This window comes from Alligator sinensis, unplaced genomic scaffold (genome assembly GCF_000455745.1).
Source record: "Alligator sinensis unplaced genomic scaffold, ASM45574v1 scaffold410_1, whole genome shotgun sequence".
NCBI classification, from domain to species: domain Eukaryota; kingdom Metazoa; phylum Chordata; order Crocodylia; family Alligatoridae; genus Alligator; species Alligator sinensis.
Genome location: NW_005841972.1, coordinates 1,647,716 through 1,665,641, shown reverse-complemented (window position 1 = coordinate 1,665,641; position 17,926 = coordinate 1,647,716). Strand labels below are relative to the sequence as shown.

Here is a 17,926-nt window from a genome sequence, read left to right as displayed (position 1 = left end):
CATGCTCAAGCCTACCGGGGTTTCTTCATCCCGCATCTGTGTTAGACGTTGCTCCTGCCTCCGGCTTCTCTCTTCCATGACCAAGAGCTCTCTCTTCCTTGGCTGCTGGTAGGGAACTGCCTCCTGCCTGTGATTTATATAGGAGCCAGGCCCTGCCCCTTCCTTCAGCTGGTAGACAGGTGGGAATCATTAGTTCCCTCCAGTTACCTCAGCAACCGGCACCTGAGGAGTTATCCTGGCTCTCTCAGTAGCAGGCACCTTACTGCCTTGCTACAGCCTTCAAGAGAAATTTGGATATTTATCTTGCTGGGATCCTAGGACCCCAGCTGACTTCCTGCCCCTGAAGCAGGGAGCTGGACTCAATGATCTTCCAAGGTCCCTTCCAGTCCTAATGTCTATGAAATCTATGAAGTCAGTCCACACACAGTGTTAATGTGCTTTAATGGCTACATGTATAGACGCCAGCCTATTACTGCTTACTGCGCAGTAACTTACCACGCAGTAAATTCAAGACAGCATAAATGCACATGTGGACACACCCAGTGGGTGCCTATACACAAGCAGTGAGGCTGTTCCAATGCGCTGTAATGAAGCAGGCTCGATTAATCAACCCTGGAGGAGTATGGTAATTACCATGCTCCAGCAGACTCCAGCATCTTGTGTAACAGCATTCCCGAGCTTAAAAATGGCTGCGGGGATGTGTTCTGTTGTTCTGCCCAATTGTCCGTGGTGAGGGGTTTTTTTGCTGCCTCTTTAAAGAACAGTAGCTGACAATCATGTCTCTCTTCCTATAGAGATATCATTAAAAATACTATTAGTCCTGAGCACTCATATTTTATTTGAGTTATGCCATAGAAACTACAGGCACCAACTGCTTATGGTAAGGGTAGCCATCTTGTCACTCACAAGCATGTCCAAAAACACTCTACCATATCGTATTTCATTTTTAATTCACCAGCATATTCAGTTCATTTGATTACGTGCAAGTTTTTAGAAGTTACTCTTTTCCAATGTAAAGCAAACAACTGTGAGGCTGCTGATGAGGCTCTTCCCTGTAGAGAGAATGTCCACTACCAATATGTAATATGGACTGCTGTCCAATGATGCAAGAATGACATACTGATTATAGCTCAGGCTAAGGAAACTGTATTTATATACACCTAGCACTAGAGCTAGGAGCACTACTAGGAGATAGGAATAACAATACATTCTTCTGCATTACTCCATACCTGAAGCCATCCTTTACGTTGAATTTTGCTTGATGCAGTCTGTGCACTGCATCCTAACAGTTCAAGTTCTTCTATCTGAACTGGTGGTAGAGAATCTGAAACATGAGTTAGAAAGATGGTATTTGATAATACATAGCCTCACTGAAATTCCTTCAGAGTAGTTATAAGATTTCTTAGATATAAGGTATATTAACTTTTGTGAAACACAAATTAAAATACAAGTTGATCAAAAAAAATTAGTAGTGTCAAATTACCAACAAATTTCTTTAATTACCTCAGAATACCCAAGTTAATATTACAGTACATGAAGATCATTGAATTTCATCCTCTTTGGAATGAACGGAAGAAAAATAAAGGCGACATGGTGACAATTTAAATAAAACTGCTGCCACCCAAAATGAGTGTCTACAAATCTGACCCAGCAAATCAGCATCTCCCCCTCCTGTTCACAAGAAAAATCATCAAAAAGCCCAGTTTCAAAGACTGTCCTAGTTTTAGGAGGATTGTCTCAGATCTACTGTGACTGAGGTTTCATTCACTTCCCTCTGTAACTGCCTCTTTACACTGGGAATGTCTACACATAAATTTTAATGAGCACTAGCCTATTTCACCACAGATTAAAGCATCATGTAAAAAAAGTGCTATTACATTAAAATATCATGTAAAAAACCACGCACATTAAGTGTCATTTAAAAACTGTGCACATTTGTTACTGTGCATTAAGCAGCCTAATGTGCATTTCTTTAGTACAGGGGTGGGCAAAATATGGGCCACGGGCCATTCTACCTGGCCCGCAGGGCCCCTAAAAATTTAGAAAATTAATATTCATCTGTCTTTGGCTCCTGTAAAAAATGACAAGAACCAGGGGCAGTAGGACCCAAGGGAAGTCTAGCAGATTCCCGCAACAGCAGGGCCCACCCAGCCCCATCCCTGCAGCTGGAAGCTGCAGCAGGGGCTTCTGCCTGGGACCACGTGGCTGAGCTGGCGCCAGAAACTCAGGTAAGTGGTGGGGAGAGGGAAGGGGAGGAGCCCAGGCAGGGAAGGAACCCAGGGAAAAGCTGAGCCTGGGGAAAAGAGGGCCCTCCCCTGCCACTTGCTGCACCAGGCAGTGCTTGCTACTGCTGCTGCCCACCTGGAGCTCATGCACTGGCCAGCCCAGAGGCAGTGGTGGCAAACGCTGCCCGGTTCGGTAAGCCAGAGGGCTCTGCGGCTGTGGTGCAGCCCCAACGGGCAAGCCCGGAGCCGGCATGGGGCCCAGGCTGGCAGCAGTGGTGGGTTACAAGCAGGTGCTGAGCGCAAGGAAAAACAGCCCTCCCCCACCACGTGGCCAGCACCCCACACTGCAGCCACTCACAGCCCATGTGGGGCTGCTTGCGCCTGCTCAGAACAGTCCTGTGCAGGCTGTGAGCAGCTGCAGCAGGGAATGCCGGCCATGGGGCGGGTGAGGGGCTGCTTTTCCCCCACGCTCAGCGCCAGCTCGTTCCCTGCTGGGGAGCACGGTGTCAGGGCTGCACAGCGCCACCAACCTGTACTGCAGGGCTGGGGGGCACTGGGAGTGAGCGGGTGCACAGGGCCCACACCGGTGTCCCCGGGCCAGAGCCAGCAGGGTCCAGAGCAGGGTGGCAGGAGTACAGGGTCCCGGCCAGCAGGGGCTCTATGGAGCCGGGCCAGCTCCCCACTCTCCCTGCTGGTGTAGCCCAGCCTGGCTCCACAGACCCCTGCCAGCCTGTGCCCCGTTCTGGGTCCCACCAGTTCTGGCCCTAAGACAATGGTCCCAAGATGGTGACCAGGGGTCGAGGCACCTGTCAAGGTGCGGGGCTACCCATGCAGCCCTCGACAGCTTGCCAAAACTGAGTAAACGGCCTCCGCCCAAAATAATTGCCTGCCCTTGCTTTACTACTTCATACTGGAAGTACTAAATTTAATGTGCACTAGGAAAAGTGCCTTAATGCACATGTAGACACACTCCTTGTGTCCTTATATAATAATCCTTATTCTACTTTTCTTTTATACTGATCCACGGCCAAGGACATGTGTTCAAGACCATACTATTGAATACAGGCGACTGCCGATTTTTTTTTTAGCGTAGAAATTTTTGTAAAGTAGTTGAGAGTCGGACATGTCAATGGAGTATTATGGCACACCAGGGACAGCTTGACCTTAGGGTGTTTTTACAGCACCCTTCTGAGAGCTCTGCCAAGAGCAAAAGATTATTCAAAAGAGCAAACACTGCTTCCACTCTACATGCATTAAAATGAGGTAGTGATATCTAACTGAGGGTGCCCTCTGTAGTGCACTCAGACATGCCAGAGACCAAGCTCAAGAGGTAACTAAACTAACTAGAGACGTGACTTGGAAATAATTTAGATGCTTTAGTTCCTGTTTGTAGGCAGATCTTGTTATACCAAGCCATGGGCAGCCATGTCTTAGGGTCACCCAGGGTCAAGAGAAGCAGTCAAGATCCAAGGGGAGTGTGCAGACTCCATGTGTCGGGAAGCCAGGAAGCCAAAAGCCAAGAGATCTGTCTGGGGAATGAAGTCAGAGATCCAGAGGGTCAGGCAGAGCACAAGATCAGGAGTCTAGTCAGGTTAGGTATCCAAGAGATCATACCACAGTTTGGTCAGGGAGCCAAAAGATCAGGCCAAACTCAGGGTCCGTGGGCAAGCTGGGTCAAATATCCAGCAAGTCCATCAGCATAGGCAGCACAAAACAAGGGTGAACAGCCTAGATACAAAGTTGAGCCTCAATGCCCATGCACTTCCTTGTCTGGGTCTGGGATTTATGCTGGAAGGGGTGAAGGTTTAGCTGATCCTAACTGACCACTCAGGTGGCAGGGAGTAGGTATCATAGCTCCTTCAATGGCCCTTGGAGGCTCTGCTTGAGACTGGATGCTGTTGGGTCTCGGCACATGCCTGCAGCATAGGGGCACAGCATGGGGGAGGTGGTGGAGCTGGCTCAGGGGCCACCTCTGGGTTCTGTGAGCCTGCTGCAGCCAGCATGGAGCTGCTGCTGTGGGACCCAATGGCCAGAGGCAGGCAGCAGGTGGCACAGGCCCTGGGGGCATGCCAGGAGTTTAAAGGCTAGGCTGGGGCAGGCAAAGAGCTGTCCTAGCCCTGGGGTGGAAAAACTCCAAGCCCATGCCTCTGGGGCAAGCCTAAGGGTGGCCCCCTGGTGGGGGGGCTAACTGGGAGCAAATCTATTCCCAGTCAGCATCTACACATGTATTTGCAGGTTGCAAACTAACTGCACAATAGAGTAATTTACCGTGCAGTAACTGCCTGCCTAGATGCTGCTGACGTTTTACTGCGCACTAAAGTGTCTCATGTAGATGTGCCCAGTCAGCCCCAGAATGTATTAGAGCAGCAATATAGGGTGGAGTTAGGTCATGAACACGTTTAAAGGTGAAGACAAATAGTTATACACATCCTCTACCAGCAGGATGGGGTCAGAGGAGGGGCAGGCTGAAGTGCTCTAGGTTAGGATACACGGGGGTCGTGGGGAAAGGAACTTAATGGTGGGGGTCTACTACAGACCTCCCAACCAAGGGGAAGAGCTGGACCACAAATTCTCGGGTCAGCTTGCAGAGGCACTTAAGGCAAGGGATGTAGTTGTCATGGGTGATCTAAATTACCCGGTCATCTGCTGGAAGGAGCAGTCAGCCAGATCAGACTGCTCATGGAGATTCCTGGCCAAGATACAGGACCTCCACTTAACCCAGGAGGTGCACAGTCCTACCAGGGGCAATGCCCTGCTGGACCTGGTCCTGGCCACAGGTGATGACCTGGTAAGAGGGCTCCAGGTCCTCAACCACCTGGGCGATAGTGATCATCGCTTGCTGGAATTCACCATCCAGTGCAAGGTGTCAAGGGCCTGCAGCAAGGCAGTAGCCCTAGACTTTAAGAGGGCCAACTTCAATGAGTTGAGGACATTAGTGGGAGAGGCACTGGGGTCCTCGAGAGTAGGGGAACTCAGTGCCCAAGATGAGTGGTCGTTCCTTAAAGAGACGATACTTAGAGCCCAAGGGGTGAGAATCCCAACAAGAAGCAAAGGGGGCAAGCATGCCCAAAAGACCCCCTGGCTCACCAAGGACATTCGTGAATGCCTGACTGCCAAAAAGGAGGCATACACTTGGTGGAAGGGAGGGGCCATCACCAGAGAGGAGTATGCCTCCACCGCTCAGGTCTGTAGGGGGGCTGTTAGAAAAGCTAAGCCAGACATAGAGCTAGGGCTAGCGTCAAGGATCAAAGATAATAAAGTCCTTTTTTAAATGTATAGGGAGAATGAAGAAGGCGCCAGGTAATGTGAGACCCCTGCAGGATATGCTTGGCAATCTGGTGGTTGCACCAGAGGAGAGAACAGACCTCTTAAACAAATTCTTCACCTCCATTTTCTTGTGCAGGAACCGGGACTCCCTGACCAAGATTCCAGATGGACTCGGGAGAAACGCCACCAGGCCTATGGTCGGGGAGGACCGGGTTAGAGAGCTTCTGGAGGCGCCAGACGTGTTCAAATCAGCAAGTTCAGATGCTCTCCACTCTAGGGTGTTGAGGGAATTGGCAGGGGTTATTGCAGGGCCCTTGGCACGGCTTTACGAGCATTCGTGGTGCTCTGGCCAAGTGCCAGATGACTGGAAGGCCAACGTGGTCCTCATCTTTAAAAAAGGGAAAAGGGAGGACCCAGGCAACTATAGGCCCATTAGTCTTACTTCAATCCTGGGGAAACTCTTTGAGAAGATTATCAAGGAGCAAATCTCTGATGGGCCAGCAGCAGGGATGATGTTCAAGGGCAACCAGCATGGTTTCAAAAGGGTGCCTTTTATGATCAGGTCACAAAAGCATTGGATGCAGGTGTCGCTGTGGATGTAGTCTTTCTGGACTTCAGCAAGGCCTTTGACACTGTCTCCCACCCCATTCTCATCAAAAAACTAGGTGACTGTGACATTGATGCCTACACAGTCAGATGGATTGCAAATTGGCTGAGGGGTCGTACTCAGAGAGTGGTGGTGGACGGGTCATATTCGACCTGGAGGGAAGTGGGCAGTGGAATCCCCCAGGGCTCAGTCCTTGGGCCCACACTGTTCAATTTCATTAGCGACTTGGGCGAGGGGGTGAAAAGCACCCTGTTTAAATTCGCAGATGACACCAAGATTTGGGGCGAGGTGGACACGCTAGAAGGGAAAGACAGATTACAGCAGGACCTGGACAGGTTACAGGGGTGAGCTAACGAAAATAGGATGGGTTTCAATACTGACAAGTGCAGGGTGCTGCACTTGGGCAGTGGGAACCAGCAGCACCCTTATAAGCTCGGAAACTCCCTTCTCAGGAGCACAGTGACAGAAAGAGATCTTGGAATCGTTAATGACTCCAAGATGAACATGGGCCAAGAATGCGAGGTCACGATCAGTAGGGCTAACCGTACCTTGTCGTGCATCCACAGATGCATCTCAAGCAGGGCCAAGGAGGTGATCCTCCCCCTCTAGGTGACACTGATCAGGCCGCAGCTGGAGTACTGTGTTCAGTTCTGGGCGCCGCAGTTCAGGAGGGATATGGACAGCATTGAGAGGGTCCAGAGGAGGGCCACCTGCATGATCTGGGGACAGCAGGGCAGACCCTACAAAGAGAGGCTACGGGACCTGAACCTGTTCAGCTTTCACAAGAGAAGGCTGAGGGGGGACCTGGTGACCGTCTATAAACTCACTAGCAGGGACCAGCAGGGTTTGGGAGAGATCTGGTTCCCCCTAGCACCCCCTGGGGTAACAAGGAATAACGACCACAAGTTGTTAGAGAGTAGGTTTAGACTGAACATGCAAAGGCACTACTTCACAGTCAGGGCAGCTAGGATCTGGAACCAACTTCCAAGGGAAGTGGTGCTGGCTCCTACCCTGGGGGTCTTTAAGAGGAGACTTGATGTCTACCTGACTGAGGTCATTTGAACCCGGTTTTCTCTCCTGCCCAGGGCAGGGGGTCGGACCTGATGATCTACGAGGTCCCTTCTGACCCTACTTCTATGAATCTATGCTTTTGGATAGTAGAGAAAGAGGAGTCAGTGAAGGACACAGAGAGAGGTGATGTGGCCAGATCAATGACTAAGAAAATTATTTTAGCAGCAGCAATTTATCTAGCCAGATTGGTCAGAGCTAATGGAACTTTAATCCTACTGGATTCATACATTCTAAGGACAAAAATATATAATTTAACTGCTCAAGTAAGGGTTAAGCAGGTGCTTAGGTCAATAGAAGTATTGTAATAGCCTGCTAACAGATGCGATCCTTCCCCTAGGAAAAAAGGTGTAACCATTCTGTGGAATACAGCCTTGGATATCCCACCTTCCAGTAAGAGACATAAGGAGCTCAACTTTAGTGCACCAACTTCTGATACAAAATCTATGCATCAGGATTCATAATTTATGAAGTGGTTTTATTGGTCAGTAAGTACCTACTTGAAAAGAAGATTGATAACACAGAACTCTGAATTTGAGCTTCAGCTTCCATCTTTTCAATCTCATTATGGCTTTATCTACAAGGTATGTAGGAACAAAGAGAGCAAAGGACCTCACAGACCATCAAGTCCAGTCCTCCCATCCTGGGTGATCAAATCCAGTCTACAGCTTGGAAATATGATGCCCATTTTTAAGTGAGGCTAACTGACCATTATAACAACTTATTAAAGGATGTGGTAGATTCTCCATTACTTGACATCTTTAAATAGGAGTTGTAAGTCTTTCTAACAGTTCAAACTCAACCAGAATTTATGGAGCTAATGCAGCAAGACCAGGGTGAAATCTGATGGCCCTATGTTATGTAGATGTTCTGATTAGAGGATTATGATAATACTTTCTAACTTTAAAAAAATCTATTAAACTGAATAGCAGTACACCGGGAAGAGGAACAGTTAGTTATTTCCTACTACAAGATTATAAGTATGTCCAGTCTTGTGGTCCAGCTACAGTGAAGTATGAAAGGGGGCAGGGATGCAAAGAAGGGGAGGAAATCTGTACCCTGTGTATACTGCAAATACAATTATATCAGTCCAGGAAGTAGCAAATTAGATACCCAAGTTTATTTAACAACATTAGTTTGGTCATGAACATATTTAAGATCCAGTTTGCATTTAATATTTGAATCAGCTAAAGGTAAGCTGAGTAATAACCAAGCTTCTAGCTGAATTGTATCTGTACTCTATATAGGGATTTTGAGGAAGCAGCACCATGGAGCCTCTTACACCAGATTCAGCTACCACTGTGGCTGTGTACACACATTCAAATCATCCAGGGCAACTCTCCCAGGTTTGTTTTCCTCAGAGAAAAACTGACCTGTACAGAAGTTCAGACAGAGAAGCAAAGAGCCTGCAGTATGGACACACGGCTACTAGGAGTCCTTAAAACTTGCAGCCCAGAGTGCTTTGCAGGCTTTTTTGTAAGTGAATGTAGGCAGGGATTGTCAGGGAAAATGAGGGCAGGATCTGTGCTGTGCACAGAAGAGCCTTTCCCCTCCCACATTCTGTGTTGGGGCCTAGCTAAGACTGGGCAGAGCATATGCTTGTAATACTTCCCTGCACCTAAGTGCTGCAATGTGACTAAGGCAGGAAACAAGCCAGGAGCAGAACATGCCCCCTAACTGCTTCAGCTTTTCTATCTCAAAGCATTCAGGGGGTATGTTCTGCTCCCTGCTTGGCTAAGACTAACACACACTCTCTCTCCCCTCTGTCGGAATGAGGAGAAGTAAGCAAAGCACACTGGGATTGAGGAGGTCGGCCCTATGTCTGCTGCCTGTACAAAAGTTCTCTCTCCAGAGAGATGTCCTCTGGGGAGCTACTTCACTTAGGTTATTCCCAAGTTATTTATCTCCCCAAGTGGACAGTTTTACTCTGGGAGAAAAGTTATGAATTTCTGCATACTTGTGGTTTCTCTGGAGACAGCAGTCACTCTCCCTGGAGAAACTGAACATCTGTCCAAGCCCTGTCTCTCTGCCACAGTGTGACCTCCATGCAGCTCAGTAGTCATGCCAATAATAAATATATTGTTTTAAAAAGTAAATATTTAAAATATTTAAAATAATACTGGACTTCAATCACTGTGAAATTATGTTTAGTTGCCACTCACCATTTCTCTTTGTACTCTTTAGCTCACTTCTGAGAGAGGCTTGTGAGCTGGATTTTCTGGGGTAGTTTCTCAGCTCTGAATTAGCACCATTTACATAAAGAGAAAATCCTTGTTCTAAATGCTCCAGTTTGATTTGCATGGGATCCTTTTTTTTTTAAATGCCTCAATATGCTAAAATAGAAAGAAGATTCATTCTTGTATATGAAATTCTCTGAAGGCCATACTAAAAAGGAATACACACGCAGAGTCAGTTCAAAAAGAGGCATATATTCACAATCAGAATAATAGAAATTGCGTCTCTAGGTATGACCGCCAGGAGCTGTACCTTCTGTACAGTCCCTTTATAATTACAGACATTGTGACATTTGTAGATGATTGAGAAAAATTACATCCTAATAAATAATTCTTAATTTCTTGTAATTTTTTCAACATTCTATCTTTTCAGCTGAAAAGTCGTATAGACAAGTTGTATCACAGATCACTTTCTCCTGAAAATGTAACTTGGGATGCCTGGTGATTTTTTAAAAATAAAGTTAAAAAGCACAAATTTTCTGCTAAGTTGTATTAATTAAGGAATGCTTTACGTCAGTTACAGGTAAAGAGAACAATGTTTAGTATTGAAATCAACCCAAACGTCATAAAGGTTTTTTCCCCTCGCACTGGTCCAGAGAATATCAGTTTTGATTCAGCGAAGTTAAATGATTTCCAAGTAAAATGTATACTGGATATCCGTATAACTAATCTAAAAACATTCTATATTTTAAACAGTACTGCCAGACTCAAAAATTAAAAATCATGAGTCAGACCATACCAAAATTGTGATATTAGCCTGAAAATGAGACTAAAGACCAAACAAAAGATTGATTATTTTGTGGAGAGAGAGGGAATTAACTTCCCATGCTTGCCAGCGTTTGCAGATTTAGAGGAACCAAGTTATCCTTAGCTCCTGATGTAGGAGCTCTGTAGAATGGCCAAGAAAGATCGGGCCCTGGCTCCAGCATGAGACAAGCAGGTGAAAGCCTGCTGCACCCCCTGTGAGCCCAAGAGAGACCCCAGGACCCCCAACGAGCCCCGGCCTGCCTGCCGGTAAGCAGGGGCCCGTGGTGGGAGGGACACAGCCAGCAGGGAGGCAGCTGAATGGGAGCTGAGGAGAGTCATGCCCCCCCTCTGGCTCCTCCTTCGCCCAGCCCCACAGGGAGCTATGCAACCGGAGCCTCGTGGACAGGACACACAAACAGGCACGCTTCTGGGGCTGGCGCATGAGTTAGTGCAGGAGTTTGTGCCGGAGGGTGAGCGGGAGGGCCACAGCCCTGCCAGTGAGCTCCCTAGGGTAGACAGTCCCATCAGTAGCCAGCCTACAGCAGCACAATGCAGATGGGCATACGCCGCACCCCGAGGGTCCCCTTGGAGTCTGCAGCCTCCCCTTCTGGCACCTCAGAGGCCTTCACCCAGACGGAAACCGTGGTTCCGGGCTCCAAGCAGATGGAGTCCCTGGCTCTCGGCTGCGGGGGCTGCCTGGCACGTTTCCAGGCTCATGGGACCAGGAACATGGCCACCTCCCCTTGATGGATTTGCTCTATTTTGGAGTCTCTGGGGCACCAAATAGAGGAGCTCCAGGCTGCAGTCCAGAGACTGTGTGCCATCAGGGAGGGCGAGCAGGAGATTGACTCCTACTGCCAGGCCCTTCACCCCTTGGAGGCAGGGGGTAGACAAACATCACCTCCCAGGACAAGGGAGGACTCTGGGATCTCCCATACTATCCGACCAGGGGGTTGGACCAAGGTGGTCAAGAGCCCCAAGGCCCGCCGCACCAAGATCCCCTCCCCTCTGGGGCTTTGCAACAGGTACGAACCTCTTGCAGCCCCAGCTGAGCCTGCAGAGATGCCAGCTCCTACAGTCAAGGGAGGATCACCCACCCCTACTCTCCCTAAGACGAAATGCAGAGTGGTCGTCATGGGAGACTCCCTCCTGAGGGGGACTGAGGGAGCAATCTCCTGCTCCAACCCCCTAGCCCAGGAGGTCTGCTACTTCCCGGGGGCCCACATCAAGGACATAGCAGAGAGGATACCAAAGATTATCCGGCCCTTCAACCACTACCCTATGCTCTTTATCTATGTGGTCACAAATGACACGGCTCGGACCAATACCAGCTGGGTCATGAGAGACTACAGGGCGCTGGGAGAGGAGCTTAGGGGGTTGGGGGTGCAGGTGGTCTTTTCCTCGCTCCTCCCAGTTGTGGGTCATGGGCTGAGGAAGGACAGACGGGTTGAGGTAGTCAACCAAAGACTGCAGTGCTGGTGTCATCATGAAGGCTTTGGCTTCCACGATCACAGTCCGCTCTTTGGTGAGAGAGGTAGTGGTCTGCTAGGGAGAGATGGCCTCCACCTCACTCCGCTGGGGAGGAGGTTCTTCTCAGCCAGACTGAGAAGAACCTCAGTTCTGCTCAACCAGCCTTTAAACTAAGCCTTTAAACTCAGAACCTCAGACCTGCTCAACCAGCCTTTAAACTAAGGTTGCCAGGGGTTGGGGGGATTATTGACACTGCTAGCCCACTGGGCAACCCTTGTAAATCTAGCAGGCTAAAGCACTTAAGGGAACCCACCCCTACCCTAGCCCCAGAACTATCTGTGGGGAAGGCAAAGCCCCCCCAGTGGGACACTTGCCTGCCTGTACACCAATGCCAGGAGCTTGGGGAATAAACAGGAGGAACTGGTCCTGCTACTAAATAAGAATGACTATGACCTCATAGGGATAATGGAGACCTAGTGGAACTCCACCTATGGCTGGGCCACAGGTGTAGATGGCTATACCCTGCATAGGCATGCTCGTGCAGATAAAAGGGGTGAGGGTGTGGCTCTATGTCAAGGACAGCTACACATCCCTCCAAATTGACACTGGCACCCAGGAGGGATGACTGGAGTCTCTCTGGGTCAAAATATGTGGGGAATGTGGCACAGGGGACATCATAGTAGTAGTCTACTACAGACCTCCTAACCAGAAACAAGAGCTGGACCAGGAATTCACCAGGGAACTGGCTGATGTTGTAAACTCTTGGTGCATGGTTGCCATGGGAGACTTCAACGACCTGGACATCTCATGGGAAGAGCACTCGGCCAAATCCGAGTGGTTGCTAAGCTTCCTCACATGTGGACAAGCTCTACCTGACTCAAGAAGTCTATGGGCTGACAAGAGGTAAAGTGTTGTTGGACCTGGTACTGGCCAAAGGGGATGACATAGTCAGGAACCCAAGAATCGATGGAAAGCTGGGTGATAGTGACCACAAGCTGATCACCTTTACTATCCACTGCAAAGCTGGCCAGTCAGTCAGCAATACTGAAGTCCTCGACTTCAGGACAGCTGACTTTGACAAGCTCAGGAGGCTCATTGTCAATGCTCTGAGGGACCACGACCACGACCAGGAAGAGAAGTCCAAAACGAGTGGTTGCTCCTCAAGGGAGCGATCCTGACAACACAAGGGATGGCCATCCCATCTCAGAGGAAGGGTGCAGCAACCCCCTTGGCTCAGCGGGGAACTCAAGGACCTCCTATGCCTCAAAAACGAGACTTATAAAGGATGGAAGGTCGGAATTACCACCAAGGATTGCACGACCACGACCAGGAAGAGAAGTCCAAAACGAGTGGTTGCTCCTCAAGGGAGCGATCCTGACAACACAAGGGATGGCCATCCCATCTCAGAGGAAGGGTGCAGCAACCCCCTTGGCTCAGCGGGGAACTCAAGGACCTCCTATGCCTCAAAAACGAGACTTATAAAGGATGGAAGGTCGGAATTACCACCAAGGATTGCTCAGCACTGGTCTGTACCTGCAGGGAGTGGATCAGGAAAGCCAAGGCTGCAACCGAGCTCCATCTGGCTTCACATATCAAGGATAACAAAAAGTCCTTTTTCAGATATGTAGGGAGTCAGAATCAAGGGTAGCATTGGCTCCATGCTGAACCAAATGGGACAACTGATAACCAACACCCAGGAAAAAGCCAACCTGCTTAATGGGTACTTTGCGTTGGTCTTTCTTCAGTCCAATGGGACCTCCCTGCCTAGCAATACGCGGGACAGCCAGGGTGAGGGCATGTTTATACCCAGCATCGGTGCTGATCTAGTGAAGGATCACCTTGAGAGGCTGGACACCTTCAAGTCAGCTGGTCCTGACAGATTACACCCTAGGGTACTCAAGGAGCTGGCAGGTGTCATAGCCCAACCATTGGCAAAAATATTTAAAAATTTGTGGCGCTTAGGTGAAGTACCTGAAGACTGGAAGGCCAATGTGGTACCCATCTTCAAGAAAGGGTGGAAAGCAGATCCCGGGAATTACAGACCAATCAGCTTGACCGCAATCCCTGGTAAGATTCTCAAGAAAATTATCAAGGAGACCCTTCTGGATAAGGTGGCTGGGGGCAACATCTTGAAGGATTGCCAGCACGGGTTTGTCACGGGTAGGTCTTGCCTAACCAATCTTATCTCCTTCTATGACCAGATGACATATCACCTGGACACGGGAGAAGAGACTGATGTCATATACCTGGAGTTCAAAAAAAGCCTTTGATCTGGTGTCCCATGACCTCATGGAAAAATTGGCCAACTGTGGCCTCGGCTACGCCACAGTCCGATGGCTGGGAAATTGGCTCCGAGGTCAGACCCAGAGAGTAGTGGTTGATCACGGCGAGTCAGTACGGCGCTCCGTAACCAGTGGCGTCCCCCAAGGCTCTATCCTTGGACCAGTTCTCTTCAACATCTTTATCAACGATGTGGACACTGGTGTCAGAAGTGCACTGGCTAAGTTTAGTGTCATCAGTGAACTTTGGGGCACAGCATCCACACCTGGCGGCAGGCTAGTGATCCAGGCTGACTTGGATAAGCTTAGTAAGTAGGTGGACACAAACCTGATGATGTTCAATACTGATAAATGCAAGGTACTCCACCTCAAGGGAAAAAACCCGCAGCATACTTATAGGTCTGGCAGTGCTATGCTTGCTAGCACCACTGCTGAAAAAGACTTGGGGGTCATGATTGACCACAAGATGAACACGAGCCACCAATGCAATGTCGCAGCTGGTAAAGCAAACAAAACCCTGGCTTGCATCCATAGTTGCTCCTCAAGTAAATCTCAGGATGTCATCTTCCCATTGTACTTGGCCTTGGTGAGGCCGCAGCTGGAGTACAGCATCCAATTCTGGGCTCTGAAGTTCAAGAAGGATGTCGAGAAGCTTGGGAGTCCAGAGGAGAGCCATGCACATGATCAGAGGGCAAGAGAATAGGCCTTATAAAGAGAGGCTGAGAGCCATGGGACTCTTCAGTCTGGAAAAGTGCAGGCTCAGGGGGGACCTGGTGACTGCTTTTAAGTACACAAGGGGTGTTCATCAGGATCTGGGAGAACATCTGTTCACCAGAGCGCCCCAAGGAAAAACAAGGGCCAACGATCATAAACTCCTACAAAACCGTTTTAGGCTGGACATAAGAAAAAATGTCTTTACTCTCCGAGCCCCCAAGACCTGGAATAGACTCCCTCCAGATGTGGTGCAGGCACCTACTCTGGACTTATTCAAGAAATGCTTGGATGCTTATCATGCTGGGCTCCTTTGGCCCTACCTGACTTCCTGCCCCTGGGGCAAGGGGCTGGACTTGGTGATCTTTGAGGTCCCTTCCAGCCCTAACGTCTATGAAATCGATGAAATCTATGATCAGGATGCCATTTTTATGGATCCCTCTCAACTTTGTCATCTATAAACTTCATAAGCACACATATAGCTTTTACATAAAGGTCACTTCTTAAAATGTTAAATAGTATATGCCCCAAGACCAATCCAAAAAACCCCCACTAGAAACCAGTCACAAATATGAAAAGTCTCTCGTCACTTCGCCTTGGCTCCAACTGCAGCTGCCTGTCTTCCCTGGAAAATACCTTACTGCAGGTGCATCTACACATGTGTTTTACTGCAGTTGACTAATTAGCTCTGCAGTAAAGTGTCACAATCTATATGCGTGCCAGTATTAGGGTACAGAAATTAATTAACTCCACCATAGGATAGTACTCTCAGGGACAGTACTATCCTGCAGCAGAATAATTTACTCCACCAGAACGCAAGTCTAGCCAGTGACAGGGGCTGGCTCAGGGCACGAGGGTGCTAAAGTGTTTGGGCTGCCTGCCACCTAGACCAGGGGCGGGCAATTATTTCGGGCAGAGGGCCGCTTACTGAGTTTTGGCAAGCCATCGAGGGCCACATGACAGGCAGCCCAGGGCAGATAAATATTAATTTTCTAAATTTTTGGGGGGCCCCGCGGGCTGGATAGAATGGCCTAGTGGGCTGCATCTGGGCCCCGGGCCGCAGTTTGCCCTCCCCTGACCTAGACCCTCACTTTAGCACCCTTGTGCCCAAGCCAGTCCCTCCATTGCCTGACGTCACCTAGTCTGGGGCTGCTCTGCTCCATCTCAAACTGCTATGGTCCCAAGGCATGTGTAAACACTGTGCCCAGGAGCAGTTTTCTCTAGTGCGAACTGCACTACAGTTTATTATGTCACTTTAATCACGTGTAGATGCACACACTATGTTCAAGGAAAAATCAACACCCCACCACCAATTCCCTCTTCATTCTGCCCTTCAAAAACATTATGTATTTCAGAAATCAGAAAGTATGGCACAGATAGTGAATGAATACTGTACTTTCTTGCATGCAACATACCCCCAAATAAGAATATTTGGGGGTATGTTGCATGCAAGAAAGTACAGTATTCATTCACTATCTGTGCCATACTTTCTGATCTCCATCCCATCTTCATTATACCTGATCTTCATAGAGCTTCAGGTCCATTTTTGCCTCCTAGTTTTCCTTTTAATTACATGACCAAAAAACGTTTTACTGTTTGCTTTAACAGACCAAGTTTTCCTCCTTGTATCTCAGAAAGCAGACAAATGCAAATAAAGTTTTTTTAAACATAGGCCACATCACAATAAAGTTATTTAAATCACAACCAGCAACTTGTTTGGTGCTACGGGTACTAGAACAACCTCCAAGGCATCTCTTCTTCTTTTCACATTCTTTGGAATAGGTCTCAATGGAAGCTAACAAGTACCAGATTCTGCTGAGGGTTGCTTATTAGCTCTTGCTTTTCCAAATTTGGAGCTAAAATAATTCTGGATGTGGAAAGACATAACATTTGGGGCAATTTAAGTTGTAAAAAGGTTTGAAACATTTCCAAAATGTAACGTTTCAGGTGCAGACAGTCATACAGCATACAAAAGTTCCAAGTTAAGTGGCAAAATGTAATGCTGGTTCTCTCCAGCTAGGTGGCTGATGAGAATACACTTCCCAGCATGCCTTGCAGGGGCCCAGTCTCTAAAGTTTCCTGAGGACAGCCAAGCACAGAGGGAAGAGATGATTGGCTGTCCACCCACATTTCTGCCTACCCACCCCCAACCTTGTACTGGTTAGTTTCATCTCCAGAAGGCTTGTCAGTTATACCAGAAAGCACACAATGGTCACACAGTGTTGTGAAGCCTTGTCCCTGCTGCACTGCTAATCAGGGACCTGGTGTACCCACTCCTGTCCTGGCTCCTATATACAGGGCACTTGGATTCCAGAAAGGATTTGTCTAACTACTGCCTCAGTAGCTGTTGCATGACCATGGAGTGTGCCTTTGGGTGCCTTAAGGTGCTCTGGATCTGATTGCATGTCTCTTAAGTGCTACAAGTCTTTTTTTGTCCTCTCTGCCTGCATCCTGCATAACATCTGCAAAAATCAAGGGGGAAGCCTTCCACAATGAACAAATCACCACAACCAGCAAGCTGCTCTGGTACTACTGTGGCTGAGCACCCATGAGAAAGCAACCATCTGACCATATTTGTAAGGGATACCCCAGGAAACAACTTCAAGAAATTCTGGGACACAGGACATGAGTGGGACAAGGAAGGAAAAAGTTGGTCATAGAACATGTTACATTTACAAAGAAAAAAACCCTCTTTTATTCATTAACCAGTGCAACTATAACCAAACTTTCATAAAGTGTTTAACAAATGGGGGTGGGTGGAGAGGTGACAACTTGGATGCCTGCACTTTGAGGGGTGGTTAAGGAGCAATGGGTTGTGGTATGCCTTCAAATCCTGGGGGTGGGGAGAGGTCAAGTAAGGAAGGGAGAATAAATTCTGGGGGCATATTTAATCTCTGTAAACCTAACAAAAAATTTTATTAAATTAAATGTAACTGAACTTTCATAAGGTATTTAATGAACATAGTGGGGGGTTGGATAAGTTATAGCATGCACAGACTCCCAAGATGAGCCCCTCTTACAATGTCCCCAAGGGAGATGGGCTATCCACTGTTGTGGAATATGGTGGGACTATTCTCCATGATCACTTGGTAAGTCAAAGGAGCTGTAGTCACGGTGTACTGACTCGTCCCCATTCATAAATAGGGGTAGGATCTCAGGGAGGAGGAGAGGGGTGCTGCATATTCCAACTACCCAACTTCTCTGTGAAGGTCAGGGTCTTAGCACTGGAGCCTAAGAAGGGATAAGGGGTGGATGACCTTCTGTTGGATATGGAAAGGTGCATGGGTCCCTGGAACTCCAAGGAAAGATACTGGGAAC

General features: G+C 48.4%; 1 long non-coding RNA gene across 8 annotated transcripts in view; it reads right to left on the bottom strand.

Annotated features, from left to right (window-relative positions):
- Nucleotides 1–358: 358 nt before the first annotated feature.
- Nucleotides 359–17,926, bottom strand: part of LOC102386742 — a 39,800-nt gene continuing 22,232 nt past the window's right edge. For 4 of the 8 annotated variants that reach the window (XR_003093371.1, XR_003093370.1, XR_003093369.1 and 1 more), the window contains 2 exons: nucleotides 9,330–9,500; nucleotides 359–1,324 (listed from right to left, as the gene is read on the bottom strand). This is a non-coding gene — a long non-coding RNA (uncharacterized LOC102386742). The remainder of the gene's footprint in view (nucleotides 1,325–9,329; nucleotides 9,501–17,926) is intronic. The other 4 variants (XR_003093374.1, XR_003093372.1, XR_003093368.1 and 1 more) reach the window with 3 other exon arrangements.